General features: G+C 42.9%; 1 long non-coding RNA gene across 1 annotated transcript in view; it reads right to left on the reverse strand.

The window, feature by feature from the left end:
- The window catches only part of LOC143983748 (uncharacterized), a 55,128-nt gene extending 52,752 nt beyond the window's left edge, over positions 1 to 2,376 (reverse strand). Inside the window, exon 1 of the long non-coding RNA XR_013274639.1 lies at positions 1,940 to 2,376. This is a non-coding gene — a long non-coding RNA (uncharacterized LOC143983748). The remainder of the gene's footprint in view (positions 1 to 1,939) is intronic.
- Between the last annotated feature and the right edge of the window lie 16,229 nt (positions 2,377 to 18,605).

The following is an 18,605-nucleotide window of genomic DNA, read 5'->3' on the forward strand; positions in this document are numbered from 1 at the left end:
TGGATGAGGGAATCTACTGATTGATCATTAGATTCTCTTAGCACAGGGGCTTCCAAACTTTCCAAGCAAAGGGCCAGTTTACTGTCGTTCAGGCTTTAGGGGGGCTGGATTGTGGCCGTTGGAAGTAGAAAATGACACGACATCAGTGCCCCATCATTGGTTTCAATGGGAGGAAAAGTGTGTGTCCCATTGTTGATATAAACTATATGAATAGTGCCTCATTGATGGTGTCAATAGAGGGAATGGTGCTCCATTATTGGTGTCGGTTGGTGGAATAGTGCTCCATGGGCCAGATAAGGGTAAGCAAATGGCCATATCTGACCCCCAAGCCACAATTTGGAGTCCACTGCCTTAGCATTATTTATGGTAGCCTTGAAGCCCTATGTGCCACTTTCTGCAGGAGTGTCCCCAGTTTTGCACCCCATCAGTTCCCAAGAAACATCTCATTAGGTAGCACACAAGTTGCTGTGGCAGGCAGAACACAAAATGCACCACCATTATTTTTACTTTTTGCAAATTTCATGGGAATGTTGGCAGTTATGAGCAGTGCAAAATGCACTATTTCTAAATGAGCCCTTATAAAAGATCATTGCTGAAGGCAACATCACATATAGCACTTTATCCTAATCAAACCTACTGGGGTTTAGTTTATTAAGACTAAAGTGGCATTATTTGTGCTAAGTCAGGGAACCAATCATAGTTATGCTTCAAGAGTTTAGCATAGTCAGAATGAAAGCTGACTGGTTGCTACATTGTATCTTTGATATTTATACTGTAAATGCCATAGTATTTTATCAATACCTGCCTGAAACTGTACTTTTACTTTCTCCATCAGCTCTTCTCCACACAGTTCCTACCTTTTGTATCACTTGTCCCTCCCTTTTAAATGTTAAGCTCCTACAGGCAGGACCCCTCCTAACCCAATCCTCTTGAATTGTATTGTAAAGCTGGCCCATTAACAGACTGCATTTTAGCAGATTCCTGCTGAATCAGCCAAAATTTGTTGGAGAGTTGGCCCTATTGGCATCACCCGGCTTGACAAAAGTTTATTTTTTAATCAACTTTTGCCAAAGTAGCTGGGCTGAAAATTCACACACACACACACACACACACACACACACACACACACACACACACACACACACACACACACACACACACACACACACCACCTGCATTGAATCATATATAGGCACCATTTGGGTATTCTGACAGCCGTAGGTGACGGCTGTCAGATATAAACGGCTGATTCATTCATTCAGAATGGATGGTAGAATTGAATAGTTGGAGTTGGGGGTAACTCAAGTCAAGTGATAGGATTTAAGTAAAATTTTAATGTGTATGGCCAGCCCCAACTGTACTGTCTCCCTTTATATATAAAAGCGCTGTGCAAACTGTTATTTCTATATGAATCCTATATAATAATATTATTAGTAGTATATAATTATAATACATATTATTATTACTACTGTTATTTCTATATGAATCCTATATAATAATATTAGTAGTAGTAGTATATAATTATAATAACAATTATTATTATTACTACTGTTATATCTATATGAATCCTATATAATACTAGTATTATTATTAGTATATAATTATAATAGATATTATTATTATTATTACTACTGTTATTTCTATATGAATCCTATATAATATTATTATTATTAGTATATAATTATAATAAATATTATTATTACTACTTTTATTTCTATATGAATCCTATATAATAATATTATTATTAGTATATTATTTTAATAAATATAATTATTATTACTACTGTTATTTCTATATGAATCCTATATAATAATATTAGTAGTAGTATATAATCATAATAAATACTACTACTGTTAATAATAATAATAATAATAACGATGATGGTGATGGTACATCTCAGTGATTATTCGATCAATCTATAATAAGAAGCCATGTTTACCCGATTTTCTGTTTCCTCCAATAAATCTGTGGACAGGCTCTCCCTAGCTGGGGGCATTCCTAAGTTCCAGATGAAAGTTTCCTTCCAAGTTTTGCTCTCAGCCCCCATCAGCCCGATGTCGCTGCATCCTAAATGTGAAATCCAAGTCGCAGATCGCCCAGGAAGGTGTCCTCATCCCATACATGGAGGCGATGTAGATCTTGTGCTGGGGATCCGATGTATAAAGGTCATTGATGGTATGCAGTAGGTTCTGTATTCCTCCAAGATCCTTGTGCACCCCCAGCCGAACCCTTCCGGTGCTCCCCGCAGAGTTGTCCTGGTGCCCCTGGCTGCCCACACCGGCCCATCACACACAGCGATACGGGACAAGTCCGCCCCGGAGCCGCCGGGCAGCCAGACCACGGTACAGCTGAAACCCGAGCTACTGCCAGCCACACACGTGACCCGGAGCTGGCCAATAGCCAGGGGGATGGAGGGAGAACACGAGCACTCTGTAAGTCTATTATAAGCGATAAGTAGAGGAAACACTGCTGGCTTCTATTTATAGAACGTCAACAATGGGGAGCCTGGGCTGCTGTCATCAATAATATTCCTTACATGAGAGATCCCAATCATCCCCAATAAATACAATGATCTAAGTCCAGGACCCCTTCAATAATATTCCTAATATAATCATAATAATATTCCTTACATGATAAACCCCAGCCATACCCGATAAAAACGATGGGAGTCCAGGACCCCTTCAATAATATTCCCAATATAATCATAATAATATTCCTTGCATAATAAATTCCAACCATCCCCTATAAATACAATGATGGGAGTCCAGGACCCCTTCAATAATAATCCTTACATGATAAATCCCAACAACCCCAATAAATACAATGATGTGAGTCCAGGACCCCTTCAATAATATTCCTAATATAATCATAATAATATTCCTTACACGATAAACCCCAACCATACCCGATAAATACGATGGAAATCCAGGACCCCTTCAGTAATATTCCCAATATAATCATAATAATATTCATTGCATAATAAATTCCAACCATCCCCTATAAATACAATGATTGGAACCCAGGACCCCTTCAATAATATTCCTTAAATTACCAATCCCAACAACTCCAATAAATACAATGATGGGAGCCCAGGACCCCTTCAATAATATTCTTTAAATTATAAATCCCAACCATCCCCAATAAATACAATGATGGGGGCCCAGGACCCCTTCAATAATATTCCTTACATGATAAATCCCAATAGCCCCAATAAATACAATGATGGGAGCCCAGGGCCCCTTCAATAATATTCCTTACATGATAAATCCCAACCATCCCCAATAAATACAATCATGGGAGTCCAGGACCCCTTCACTAATATTTCTTACATGATAAATCCCAACCATCCCCAATAAATACAATGATGGGAGCCCAGGACCCCTTCAATAATATTCCTTACATGATAAATCCCAACCATCCCCAATAAATACAATCATGGGAGTCCAGGACCCCTTCACTAATATTCCTTACATGATAAATCCCAACCATCCCCAATAAATACAATGATGGGAGTCCAGGATCCCTTCAATTATATTCCTAATATCATCATAATAATATTCCTTACATGACAAATCCCAACCACCCCCAATAAATACAATGGAGTGAGCCCAGGGATTGTCTTATAGAGGACCACTTCACACTCATCTGTTTCCAAAAAGTGGAAGAAAAATGCATCCCTTTAAATCCTATGGAACGCCTCACATCAGTCAGTTCCCTTTTTAAAAGTCCTGTTTGCTACATTTTTGGTCCCCTTTTCGAAACCACACCAAAAGCGCAGCTCCCAATTTAACTGAATAGAAAATATGTGAAAAACACAAAGCAGTTGCATTTTCAGGGCTGGTTCACACCAGATGCTGTCCAGTGCATTTTTTCCCCGCATCAAAAACACATGGGCAGTAGATCATATGGGTTCCAATGCAGTGAGTTCCAGTGCAGAAAAAAAGTAGTTTTTTTGCACAGAACTGTACTGGAACCAGAATTTCCTGGAACACATCAAAACCGCACTGGACTGCATCACATGGAAAACACATTGAAAAACACGCATGCAGAAATGCATCTGAAGTGAGTTTTTGTGGTGTGATCTGTAAGCATAAACACACCCGGAACACATCCGAAGTGAGTTTATGATGTGTGAACTGGCCCTCTGTCCATTTTTTTGAGTCATATGTCCATGTGCATGCTGGGAGTCAGGCTACCAGAAAATGCACTAAAAACGAATATGTGTGTTTGATGCATTTTTTTTTTTTTTGGGCCAGGTTCACACTGGAAAGCAGTGAATTGGCCACAGCATGGGTCTATGCGTGTTTTTCTGTGTTTTACAGAACAGTTTTCACACATGGTAAGTAAAGTAATCTCCCTTGTGCTTATTTTGTAATTTTTGTAGATAAATGTATACTTTTAGGGCTGGTTCACACCACAAAAACGCACTTCAGATCTGTGCTGCACGTTTTTGACACGTTTGGTGCATTTATGATGCATTTCCAGATGTATTTCACATGCCTTTTTTCTTAATTTTTTTTCATTAATGTTTAACTGTACTGGGGTCTGGTGTGTTTTTGATGCGTTCTAGTGCATTCCAATGCGTTTCTGATGTGTTTTATCGCATTCCAGTACAGATCAGGGCAGGAAAAATACAGCATGTGCTACTTTTTTTTTTCCTGGAACTGGAACTGACTGCACTTGTGTGAACTATGCCATTAGAAACCATATAAACCTACTTTCCATGCATTTTTGATGCAGAAAAAAACAGCACTTGACTGCATGTGGTGTGAACTGGCCCTTAAGGTATTGGGTTATTGTAAGTTACAACAGTTTACAAAAAACTGTCCTTCAGTCTTTCCCCTAAGGCCGGGTTTGCGCAGGTGTGTGTGTGGTTTATGTGCGCTCTACCCGCAGTTTTAGCCACGGTTCCATAGACATTTGTTGTGCATTTTAGTTACGTTATCTGAACGTGAACCAAAGATGCAGCATGGGGGACTTTTGGTGCACTTTCAGAAAACGCTGCAAAAAACATGCAACCTAATAGAAGTCAATGGGACCATGGCTAAAACCCCCGGGTGAAACCACACACACACGTCCGAGCTGCGGCTAAAGTACAGCATGTCAGTGTGAAGCCAGCCTTAGTGACAGGCTGAGGACAGTTTTGTAACATGCAGTAGAATACAATTTACCTCCCAAGCCATTAAAGCCCAAGTTTACCTACTAAACAAATTACAAAATAAGCACAAGGGCATAGCTATGTGCATAGGGTGTGCCGGGTGTGCCCGGGCACACCCTAATCATCCTATCTTGGTGCAGATTCCCCCTGCTTTCTGTTGCCCTCTGTCTCCCCCTTGCAGTGCTGCCAGCTTCTCTCTTCTCCTCTAGCACTGGCTGCTGAAGGGAATGTTTCAGGATGGATGAATAAATGAGCACAGTGAGTGTTCTGTACTGATCGCTCCTGTGTTCATTCTTAAAGAGGAAGTAAACCCTGATGAGTTTACTTCCTCTTTTTTTCCCTGCAAAGGTATACATCGGTATACAAAGGTGTATGTATACATGTATACAAAGGTATACATCGCATAGTAGCCCATTATGTGTCACTTACCTGACACAGGAGCCAGCGAAGTCGCGCTGTCCCCTGTAGTCCGCCGCATCCATCTTGCTTGTGGCGTTTTGCAGCTCCGCCGCTGTCATTCGGCGAAGCCGCGATGACGTCACTCCCGCGCATGCGCACGGGAGTCGACAAATGCGGCAGCTCCATTTTTGGAACTGCCGCGTTCAGTGCGCCTGCGCGCCGCTGTCTACGGCGCATGCCCCGTAGACAGCGGTGCCCGTTTTCGGGCAAATATCTCCTAAACCATATAGGTTTAGGAGATATTGCTTGGACCTACAGGTAAGCCTTAATCTAGGCTTACCTGTAGGTCAAAGTGGTTTGTAAGGGTTTACAACCACTTTAAGTGAAGCATATGCTTCAGTTTGTGAATGAACAGGAAGCCGTTCAGCACAGAGCACTTTCCATTAGGGATGAGCTTTATGTTTGGGTCAAACATGAGATCAACTCGAACATTGGCTGTTCGCCTGTTCACCGAATAGTGAACAATTTGGGGTGTTCGCGGCAAATTCCTGCCCCAGGGGACATGTATCAATGCAAAAAATAGTTTTAAAAATGGCAGTTTTATCGGGAGCAGTGATTTTAATAATGCTTAAAGTGAAACAATAAAAGTGAAATATTCCTTTAAATTTCGTACCTGGGGAGTGTCTATAGTATGCCTGTAAAGTGGCGCAGGTTTCCTGTGCTTAGAACAGTCTGACAGCAAAATGACATTTCTAAAGGGAAAAAAAGTAATTTAAAAGTATTTGCGGCTATAATGAATTGTTGGTCCCGGCAATACACATTAAAAGTCATTGAAAAAACTGCATCCTTAAGGTCTGGTATGGATTTTAAGGGGAACCTCGCACCAGAATTAAAAAACAAAAATGGCGTGAGGTCCCCCCAAAAATATATACCAGACCCTTGTCCGAGCACGCAACCTGGCAGGCCACAGGAAAAGAGGGGGGATTAGTGTGCGCCCCCCCTCCTGAACCGTACCAGGCCACATGCCCTCAACATGGGGAGGGTGCTTGGCGGTAGTCCCCCAATCACCTTGTCCCCATGTTGATGGGGAGAAGGGCCTCATCCCCACAACCCTTGCCCGATGGTTGTGGGGGTCTGCAGGCGGGGGGTTTATCGGAATCTGGGAGCCCCCTTTAACAAGGGGACCCCCAGATCCCAGCCCCCATGTGAAATGGTAATGGGGTACTCCTAACATTTCACAAAAAATGTGTGAAAACAGTAAAAAAACACAAGACGTGGCTTGGGACGATTTCTTTATTAAAAAATAGAAAAATAAATGTGTCCCGCAAAGTCCATTCATCTTCTTATTCTCTCACGTCATTATTTTAAAAAAATTGGCGCGGGGTTCCCCTTAATATCCATACCAGACCTAAAGGGCCTGGTGTGGAATTTGGGGAGACCCCCACACATTTTTTTAAAATTTTGGTTCAGGGTTCCCCTGTGGGGGAATCCCATGCAGTTTTTTCAATGACTTTTATGTGTATTGCCGGTACCGGCAATTCATTATAGCCACAAGTACTTTTAACCACTTACAGACCGGACCATTTTGCTGGTCAAAGACCAGACCACTTTTTGCGATTCGGCACTGCGTCGCTTTAACTGACAATTGCGCGGTCGTGCGACATGGCTCCCAAACAAAATTGGCGTCCTTTTTTCCCACAAATAGAGCTTTCTTTTGGTGGTATTTGATCACCCCTGCGGTTTTTATTTTTTGCGCTATAAATAAAAATAGAGCGACAATTTTGAAAAAAAACGCATTATTTTTTACTTTTTGTTATAATAAATATCCCCCAAAAATCTTTAAAAAAAATGTTTTTCCTCAGTTTAGGCTGATACGTAATAAGCGATTATTGATTGGTTTGCGCAAAAGTTATATCGTTTACAAAATTGGGATAGTTTTATGGCATTTTTATTAATAACTTTTTATTATTATTTTTTTTTACTAGTAATGGCGGCGATCAACGATTTTTATTGTGACTGCGACATTATGGCGGACACCTCGGACATTTTTGACACATTTTTGGGACCATTGTCAGTTATACAGCAATCACTGCTATATAAATGCAGTGATTCCTGTGTAAGTGACACTGGCAGTGAAGGGGTTAACCAGTGGGTGGCAGTGTAGGAGTTAAGTGTTCCTAGGGGTGTGTTACTAACTGTGGGGGGTTGGGCTTTCATTTAGTGAACACTGATCTCTGCTCCAATCACATGGAGCAGAGATCAGCGTCACTAGTTGCTAGGCAGAATGGAGAAATGCTGTTTACAATGGCATTTCTCCATTCAGCTGTCCCGTGAGACGATCGCGGGTATGCCCACAGCTATCGAGTCCGCGGGACCCATGACCGGACTCACGGGGGTCCCGACCGCCACGCGAGTGCGCCGCCGCCACCGGCGCGCTCGCGATGGCAGGGCGGCATTGAAGATTGGACGTATCTGTACTCCAATATGCCTGCCCGTGCCATTCTGCCGACGTACATCGGCGTGCACTGGTCGGGAACCGGTTAAATTACTTTTTTTCCTTTAGAAATGTCATTTTGCTCTCTGACTGTTCTAAACACAGAAAACATGCATCACTTTATAGGCATACTATAAACATACAGACGAAATTTAAATGAATATTTCACTTTTATTGTTTCACTTTAAGCATTATTAAAATCACAGCTCCCGAAAAAACTTCAGTTTTTTTGCATTGGGGCAGGACCCAGGTCCCCAAACACTTTTTATGACAATACCATGCATATAAGCCTTTAAAACTAGCACTTTTGATTTTTCATGTTCGTGTCCCATAGACGTTAAGGGTGTTCGTGTGTTCGAACTCATTTTTTGCCTGTTCGCATGTTCAGCTGCAAACCGAACCGGGGGGTGTTCAGCTCATCCCTACTTTCCATACATTCGCTGTCCAGTGCAGCTGAGGCTGCGGAGTAAGGGACTGGAGAAGCTCTGTGCGCATTCCTAAAAAAGATTGTAAAATAATAATAATACTGTAAAAAATATATAAAAAAAAAAAAAAACAACTACTGACACCAATCTCTGCTCTACTTACACTGTTCTGCTGATATCTGAATGTGTTTGTGCTCTGGGGTGCACACCCTAATGCAATAGACTGCACACAACAATGCACAAGGGACATAACTTACCTTGAGTGAGATGTGTTCCCTGTTCTTCTGTCTTCTAATTTGATAGAAACTTTCCGTCCTTCAATGCCCCTCCCCCCTGCTGATGTAATCTCAGAACATTTTACAGGCTCCCATCAAGAGTGCCCAACTATGCCCGCCCTTTCAGCAAAGCTGCTTCATTTTATAGAAGCCGTACTACAGCCTCTACAAATGAAATGTGATCTATGAATGGAGTGGGTGGGTCTACAGATCCTCCATTCATAGATCATAGCGCTTCATGTTTCCACCAGGTTCCTGAATCTGTCACCCACACCAACGTCTGTCATGTGGAGGCACAATAGAATTCTAAATGTTGTGCCATAGACACTCTATGAATTCTCTGCTTTTCCTTCTCTATATTCTGTAAATTCTTCTCTAAATTCTCTATTAAGTTTGTCAAATCTTCCAACTTCACTTCTCAGATTTTGTGATGAGCTTCTTAACTTTGCAGCTCTAATTTTCTACACTTCATAAATACCTGAAAAAGCAGAGCTGAGACATCCGTCAGAAAATGGCCAAGTAAGAAATCTCGGAAATACACTTTGAGTCACTGTGCTGGTGTTACTATGATCAGGGAAGGGAGCACTGGCAGTACTTTGATTGATCATGGAGTATGTGTATAAATACAGATGAAGTTTTACAGTTTACAAAATTTGTGTTAACAATTTGTTGTGGCTCCAATTTAACCACTTCAATACTGGGTGCTTTCAACCCATTCCTGCCCAGGCCAATTATCAGCATTCAGCACTGTCACACTTCGAATGACAATTGCACAGTCATGCAACATTTTACCCAAATTCTTTTCTATCATTTTTTTGATAGATAGAGCTCTCTTTTTGGTGGTGTTTAATCATCACTGGGTTTTTAATTTTTTGCTAAACGAATTAAAAAGACAGAAATTTTGAAAAAAATATGTTTTTCTTAGTTTGTGTTATACAATTTTGCAAATAAGTAATTTTTCTTCTTCCTTGATGTGTGCTGATGAGGCTGCCCTTACCGCATTTTATCGGCGTATAACATGCACTTTTTTCCACTTAAAATCAGGGGAAAATTGTGGGTGCATGTTATACGCCGATCCCCCACCTATTGTGACGTTTTCTGCGGCTTTCGGACGTTCTCGTGGCTTTTGGCTATTTTGGGTGGCTTTTGGAAAGCCGAAAGCCACAGAGAACGGGCAAGTGCGGCCGAAAGCCGCTGAGAACGGCCGAGTGCAGCTGAAAATAGCCGAAAGCCGCCGAGAGCTACCTAACGCCATCAAGATACACAGGACATCCGCTCTCTATCTCGGCAGTGCCATTTTTAAACGGCAAGCCTGCAACAACACTGACAAGGCTGCAAATGACTGACAAGGCTGCAATGCAAGGCTGCAAATTACTGACAAGGCTGCAAATAACTGACAAGGCTGCAAATGACACTGATAAGGCTGCATTGATGGGCATTTAAATGTAAGTTTTTTTCCTTAAACTTCCCTCCTAAAAGTTTTTTTCCTTAAAATTCCCTCCTAAACTTGGGGTGCGCGTTATACGCCAGCACGTGTTATATGCCGATAAATACGGTACGTGCATGGATAAGGCTTGATGGGCACTGATGAGCCTGCACTGATGGACACTGGTGAAGCTGAGCTGATGGGCACTGATAAGACAGCACTGATGAGGCTGCACTGATGGGCACTGATAGGCAGCACTGCTCTGCCCTGATGGGCACTGTTGGGGCTGTACTGATGATCAGTGCCCTGATTATTAGTGTAAACTGTGTGCTGACAGCATTGCCAGTTATCGGCTCTCATTTCCTCACACAGACATCGTGTGAGGAAAGGACTGCCGTCAACCAGATAATCAGTTTACATGTCAGGTGTGATTCGACACAGCTGATCACATGGTAAAAGACTGCTGTGATTGGCCGTTTACCGCGACCTGTGATCAGTTGTGTCTTCAGGGGGCATGCAGGGGGCGTGGTTCTGGGAGGATGTCTATGGACGCCCTCCTAGAACTAGAGAGCCACAATGTAGTCGTCTTTCGGCTATAGCACAGTAATGAGGTGGATACATTATTATTATACAGGATTTATATAGCGCTGACAGTTTACGCAACACTTTACAACATAGGGGCAGACAGTACAGTTACAATACAGTTTAATACATGTAGCAATTGGTTGCTACTAGTAACTAACATCCACCATGTCACCCTGCTGCCAGACCTCTATCTATCCCTTCTGAGACAATGTACAGTCATTTGCGTTGTTTTGTTTTGGTTATTGAGGGATATAACCTGTTGGGGGAAAGGAAATATGGGATGCCCATAGAACAATTGCTTTGCCATCATATTTAAGAATTAGAACGAGGTTGAGACTTAAAGTATTGATGTACACATAATATCTACAGTCACTTCCCCTGCATAACATCATGCATACTATTTCTCCTCCTCTGCGTATTTCCTGCAGACTGTTGCTCCCAGGACTTCCACCCTCCTGCACAAACTTCTGCTGTAGATCATTATTCTTCTTGTCACATCAAGAGAGACCACTCTGAACAGTCTCAGTTGCTGGTTAGACTTGGTTGCACTGTTACTAGGCCAGAGGTTTGCAGTACCACTTCCCGGTGACCTAGTAATTTAGTAGTATGTGCTAATTGATGGACTACTGCTCCCAGCTAGTCTGGCCTGCAAATCCTGTGCCCTCAGGCCACAGTGATTTGACCCTCTCCCCACAGTCTCTCCTCTGCCCTCGCCCCCAGCTCCCCTGGCATGCCTCATCCAGAACGCCACTGTGGGCCACTCATCGACCTTCTCCTGCCCCAAGTCCATGATGGGAAACTCTAACTGGACATACGTTCTGGCAGCTTCTCCAGCCCCTCTGTTCCAGAAAACTTCATTCATGACCATGTAAAGATGAAGCTCCCTCACAGCTCTCCCACTGGGCCTTGCAACCCCCCCCCCCCGGATGGAGATGGGGCCCCTGCTGCTGCCTAGTACTCCATTCTCCACGTCTCCCGGCCGACAACTCCTCCCCAGGGGACTGTTACCTCAGCTTATATGGGAGGCCTGCCCCCAGCCAATTCCAGTTGGGGATTGGTCAGGGCTCCTCACATGAGCTGCCTGCCACTCCAGTCCCAGGCCCTACTCCTCTTCCAGAACATTATTCCTGGAAGCAGGGAAGGTGCCTCAGAACTAAAGCACAGGTGGTCACACCCACTGCTGCACTAACCACTCCCTGCCCTCCAGATCAAAACAGACAGGCCTAGCCTGAAGCATATGCCTGCCCAAATTTACCTGAACTGACAGTTTCCATTAAAATCTGCACTCTAGCACCTACCTATGGTAGAGGGTGCTACATACAGATATATAAAATGTAATTTTAAAAAGATTTAAAGTGACACAAAATTATATTCTTATTCTCCAAAAATAATCCATACACATTCACTACTGTATAGCCCTGTGAACTAATTTTCATGAAATTGTTTCTTACTGTGTTTTTCTGCCTCCTTGTAATGTCCTCCATGAACTTCCAAAACCCTGTTCTCCCCCTTGATTTTAGTTTGTTTGGAACAAGCAGTGCACGTTAGTTATAGCCATGTGCAATTACACATCCCATAGTTCACAGTCCTTAGTTCATCTCAGGAGTGTGGGGTACAGAGATTGAGACCATGGAGAATGAATGTAGCCACTAGGGCTGCAACTAACGATTATTGTCATAATCGATTAGTTGGCCGATTATTGTTTCAGTTAATAGGTAAAACGGATAAAAACCTCAAAAAAGTGTGGTGTATAATTTAGTTAATATGCAAAGTTTGAAAAAAGACAATTTATTCTTGAATATCTATATGCACGGGTAAATATAAATAACCAGCTATATGGTTGGGGAACAAAATATCAAATCCACTCTGAGAAAAACAGACAGAAGCGATGTATATATTATTAGAGGTTGAATCTGGTACATATCATCGGGTTTAAAGATCAACAAATCCAGACTCATCAGACTGGGCAATGTTTTTCCAATCTTCTATTTTCCAATTTTGGTGAGCCTGTGCGAATTCTAGCCTCAGCTTACTGTTCGTAACTGATAGGAGTGGAACCCGGTGTGGTCTTCTGCTGCTGTAGCTTCAAGATTCGATGATTGGTCGACGGGTACACCGGATGTAACGTGGGAATACGAGCTTGCCTCTCGTGGGTTTAATGCTGTATGCTGGTTTTAACATAGTGAGTAATATTAAGCTGTTAATTAATTAATTTACCTAAAACGGTACTACACTATCTGGGAATCCCTTTTCTTTTACACAGTACATGGGGAAGTCTGGGGTGGATCTCCAGATTACAACATTTGCCTAGAAGAACCCTAACATCTACCCTGGGGAGTTATCTGCCCCAAGAGAGAAGGATATTTGGAGGGAGCCGGAGTCCATCAGCTGAGGTAGCCTTGGGAGAATTTATCTAAGCCATTGGAGGCTCACTAAGATATTCTACACATGCTGTTACCGTACAGCAGTAAGGCGAGAGGCCAATCAGCACAGAGGTGTTACTGCATTGAAAGAAGAGACACTAGTCCCATTTTGGCTGCTTGATTTTTGCATGTTTCATCTTTCAGCATTTGTTTGTCACTATTTCGGACTGATTTCTTGATTTATCACAAGCACCACCAGCACTTATATATATTTTTTCTGTTACATGTATTCTTTTTTGTTAATGGTAGGAGAGATTGTAATACTTCATTGTCTATTTAAGTTTATTTGGAGATCTGACATTACTTACTGTGTTACTTGCAAGTTTATTTCAGTTTTTCACATGTATTTATTTTAATAGCATAGCACCATACACTTTCACTTTACTGGTAAACTTTTGCTTTCAATTTAATTGTAATGCCTTATATTACCTCCAGTCTATCTGCCGACCAGCTTCCCTTCACTAAAACTTCAAGAGACAAGGGAATTTAAACTGGGATAGTTTGCAAATATGAGACAGCAGCTTTGGGCCCCACAACAATGATGGGGCACAGGGCAGCTGGCCCTTTTGCCCTGCCTTAAGATGGCCCTGATCTTCTCAGATGATAAAGCTACACATTCCTCTTGGCAAAACGCCTCCAGTTCCTGTAAATTCTTTGGCTGTCTTTCATGAACTGCATGTTTGAGATCTCCAGAGTGGCTCAATGATATTGAGGTCAGGAGACTGAGATAGCCACTCCAGAACCTTCACTTTATTCTGCTGTAGCCAATGACAGGTCGACTAGGCCTTGTGTTTTGGATCATTGTCATGTTGGAATGTCCAAGTACGTCCCATGCACAGCTTCCTGGCTGATGAATTCAAATGTTCCTCCATTTTTTTTATAACATACTGCATTCATCTTTGCAAAATTTTTACTAAATTTCCTGTGCCTTTGTAGCTCACACATCCCAAAAACATAAGCGGTCCACCTCTGTACCTTTCATCATAGGCCTTGTTGACTCCTCTCCAAATGTAGCATTTGGAGGTTGTGGCCAAAAAGCTCAATTTTGGTTTCATCACTCCAAATGACCCTGTGCCAGAAAGTTTGAGGCTAGTCTCTTTGCTGTTTGGCGTATTGTTAGCGAGATACTTTGTGGCATTTGCTTAGTAATGGTTCTTCTGGCGACTTGACCATGCAGCCCATCTTTCTTCAAGTTCCTCCTTATTGTGCATCTTTAAACAGCCACACCACATGTTTTCAGAAAGTCCTGTATTTCACCTGAAGTTATTTGTGGGTTTTTCTTTGCACCCTGAACCATTTTCCTGGCAGTTGTGGCTGAAATTTTAGTTGGTCTACCTGTCTGTGGTTTGGTTTCAACAGAACCCATAATTTTCCACTTCTTGATTAGAGTTTGAACACTGCTGATTGGCATTCTTAATTCCTAGGATATCTTTTTATATCCCTTTCCTGTTTTATACGGTTCAACTACCTTTTCCCACAGATCCTTTTACAATTCTTTTGCTTTCCCCATGACTCCAGAAACAACAGTGCAGTACATTTATACATACACACTAATTACAAGCAAACAGATCACAGGTGAGGATGGTTACCTTTAATAGCCATTAAAACCCTGTGTCAACTTGTGTGCATGTTATCAGGCCAAAATCACCAGGGCATGTAAACTTTTGATCAGGGTCATTTGGGTAGTTTCTGTTGGCATTATGATTTAAAAAGAGTAAACAAAGTTGATTGATAATAAATGGCCTTAGCCAAACACTAACCATGAGTGAAAGAAATGTTTGGTGTTATCATTCATATTCTCTGAAAAATGGCCAAGAAATCATAAATTCTGGCAGGGTGTGTAAACTTATGAGCACAACTGTATATATACCACATCCCATAGATTGGATTGAGATCTGGAGAATTTGGAAGGCAAGTCAACACCTCAATCTATATATATTTGTATATGTATAAAAAAGGCAACACTTGAGGGAAAGTGGGACTAGGTCGGCTATGGTGGTATCCAGTCATACACTTCTTGACACTACTGGAACTCTGCAGCTTAAAAACCCAAACACTCAGATGCACTTACAGTCCACCTTTAAGGGATATTTTCCAGTCAACCTGAAATGACGCTCTCCTCTTCTGCCAGTACCTGTGCTTGGCACTCACATAGCATGTGCTCTCTTTTTCCTGATCCCCTCAATAAGCAGGCAATGTAAAGGCATTACACACAAAAGCTTGGCCAATAACAGAGCAGAACCTCTCCATCGCATGGCAAGTCCTTTTCTCACCATTTACCCCTTAGGCTTAATGTACACGGAACGTTTTTACAACCTCTCCTGAACGATTTAACTTGACAGATAATAACCCACATTTAGAACATCCCTTTTGCCGTGTTTACAAGCTGCGTTTAGCAGCGTTTTGCCGCGTTTGTGTTTAGAAGCATTTGAAAAAAAAAAATTATATATATATATATATATATATATATATATATATATATATATATGTAGCGCTGGCCCCTGACGAGCAGGCACTATGTTTTATTCAAAGTTATTTTTCCTGAAACCACAGTTGGGTTTTGGGCCCTTCAAAATTTATGGATTCAGTACCAGTCTAGCTGGGTTGCACTGGGTTCTCCTTGACCAGAAGGGTCGCTGTCAACGCCGGCAAGGTTGGAAACGCAGTCTAGCTGGGTGTATTGAATGCCATTATTCCCGCGGAACCAGCCCAGTGGGATTGTTCTCCTACTGTGAATTCTGGGGGGGTGGTATTTAAGGTACCGACATCACGTGCTTCGGGGTTCTGGAGATTATTTTCTGCCTGCTCGGTTCGGGTGGTCCTTCTGACCCAGCCCCATGGCCCTCCTGGCCTGGGGTGTGGAACCATGCATTTCGAGTCTCTGGGCTGGCTGGCCCGAGGCAACGCAACTGCAGGGACAGGCCTGAATGGATTTCGGGGCCTATTGATCCAAAGGTGGTCCGGGGCCGTCTCATCTGAAGGGAGAGGCCCAACAACTGGAAAAACCCCAGGGGAGGACTCTTTAGGAGAAGTCCGTGCGCAAGGTTGGATTCTCTGAAAGAGCCTGGAGGCTTAGTTGAAGGACGCAACCTAGATCAACACACATATGGTATCGCCGGATCAGCTGAGAGATACTGGTACCGTATGATAGCTCTTTAAATTTGTCTACGTCCCTCAGAGACTTTGTCAAACATCCTACGCTTAACAGTACATCACAAGTCTGTGGCAGAGACTTTGTAACACATCCTACGCTCAAGTGTACATCACAAGTCTGTGGCAGAGACTTTACCGAGCACCCTACCGGCTGCTAGGCCTAGTGAGAGGAGGTCTATCCAGGGGTTGTAAAATCCAGCTGTGAAACGGTTGTTATTCTCTGGATTTTCCTAGAAAGAGACTTTCCATTTTTTGTAGTCTAAAGTACCTGAACTTACTCCTAACCCTCTACCCTTAATTTAGAGACTCTGTTTCTGTTTCAAATAAATAACCCAAGAGAAGATTCAGTGTCAGTTTCCACATTTCTTTGGGCCATCTACCACGGGAATCCCTAGACGGAGAAACAGACAAGAAGGTAACGGTAAACCCAATAAAACCAGCAGCTCCTTTGGGGGTTAGTGCTACATATAGATATAGATATAGATATAGATATATATCTATCTATATATATATATATATATATATATATATATATATTTTTTTTTTTTTTTTTTTTTTTTTTAAATAGCCAAAAATGAAAAAAGCGAGTAACTGCGTTTAGCTGCATTTAGCCACATTTAGACGCGTTTGGCGTCTGAAACGTCAGAAACTTTTGTGCCTGAACTAATTTTTTTGCCTTCAAAGAAAGGCCTCTAAATGCAACTGCCTAAAAACAACATTAAACTAACCTTTGTACACATAAGATAACATTGGATGAGTTCAGGGGCAGCTGAAAAAAGCATCCAACTGCCTCTGAACATCGGTTTACCAGTAGTGTACATGAGGCCTTATACTGTTAAAGGAAATGTAAACCCTATTGAGTGGCATGTAGTTTGCAAAAACCCTGTGTCATGTTCCTGGTCCCACAGCTGCAGTCTTACGTGTTGTGCAAAGGAGGAGCTCTGGAGTTATTGCAATGTTTTCCCAGCTTGATGCATTGCCTTGGACTCACTAGCCCCACCTGCTGCCAGCTGCGGACAATGTACAATCAAGCAGCCCATAAATATCAGCACTACCTATTACTTAGTACCTGTTTGTTTAGACTAGCTCCCTGGGTGCAGGGCCGGACTGGGAATAAAAACCAGCCTGGGAAAAAATATCATACCAGCCCCATAGCATTATTATACCAGCCCAACATCATAACGTCATTATTTCCTTGTTCATGAAAAGGAAAACCATGCATTTTAAAGCACATTTGATGGGTGTATTATATATATATACATAGAAGGCAGATATGAAAGCACATAGGGCTATATATGCAGCCTCTCTGCCCACCAATTGCAGCCTCTGTGTCCACCAATTGCAGCCTCTCTGCTAACCAATTGCAGGCTCTGTGTCCACCAATTGCAGCCTCTGTGTCCACCAATTGCAGCCTCTCTGCCCACTAATTGCAGCCTCTGTGTCCACCAATTGCAGCCTCTCTGCTCACCATTGCAGCCTCTCTGTACCCGTCATTGCAGCCTCACTGTGACCATCTATGCAGCCTCTCTGTGGCCACCAATGCAACCTCGCTGTGCCCACCAATGCAGCCTCGGTGTGCCCACCAATGCAGCTTTGCTGTGCCCACCAAAGCAGCTTCACTTCATTGCAGCCTCATTGTGCCCATCAATCCAGCCTCACTGTGCCCACCAATGCAGCCTCTCTGTGCCCACCAATGAAGCTTAGCTGTGCCCACCAATGCAGCTTGACTTCATTGCAGCCTCACTGTGCTCATCAATCCAGCCTCACTGTGCCCACTAATGCAGCCTCTCTGTGCCCACCAATGCAGCTTCTCTGTGCCCACCAATGCAGCCTCACTTTACCCACCAATTGCAGCCCCTGTGTCCACCAATTGCAGCCTCTGTGTCCACCAATTGCAGCCTCCCTGCTCACCAATTGCAGCCTCTGTGTCCACCAATTGCAGCCTCTGTGCCCACCAATTGCAGCCTCTGTGCCCACTAATTGCAGCCTCTGCGTCCACCAATTGCAGCCTCTGCGTCCACCAATTGCAGCCTCTGTGTCCACCAATTGCAGCCTCTCTGCTCACCAATTGCAGCCTCTCTGCCCACTGATTGCAGCCTCTGTGTCCACCAATTGCAGCCTCTGTGTCCACAAATTTCAGCCTCTCTGCCCACCAATTGCAGCCTCTGTGTCCACCAATTTCAGCCTCTCTGTTCACAAATTGCAGCCTCTGTGTCCACCAATTGCAGCCTCTCTGTCCACCAATTGCAGCCTCTCTGTCCACCAAT

Source organism: Lithobates pipiens, unplaced genomic scaffold (assembly GCF_037356315.1).
Source record: "Lithobates pipiens isolate NorthernLeopardFrog02 unplaced genomic scaffold, aLitPip1_a1.2 Scaffold_16, whole genome shotgun sequence".
NCBI lineage: Eukaryota > Metazoa > Chordata > Amphibia > Anura > Ranidae > Lithobates > Lithobates pipiens.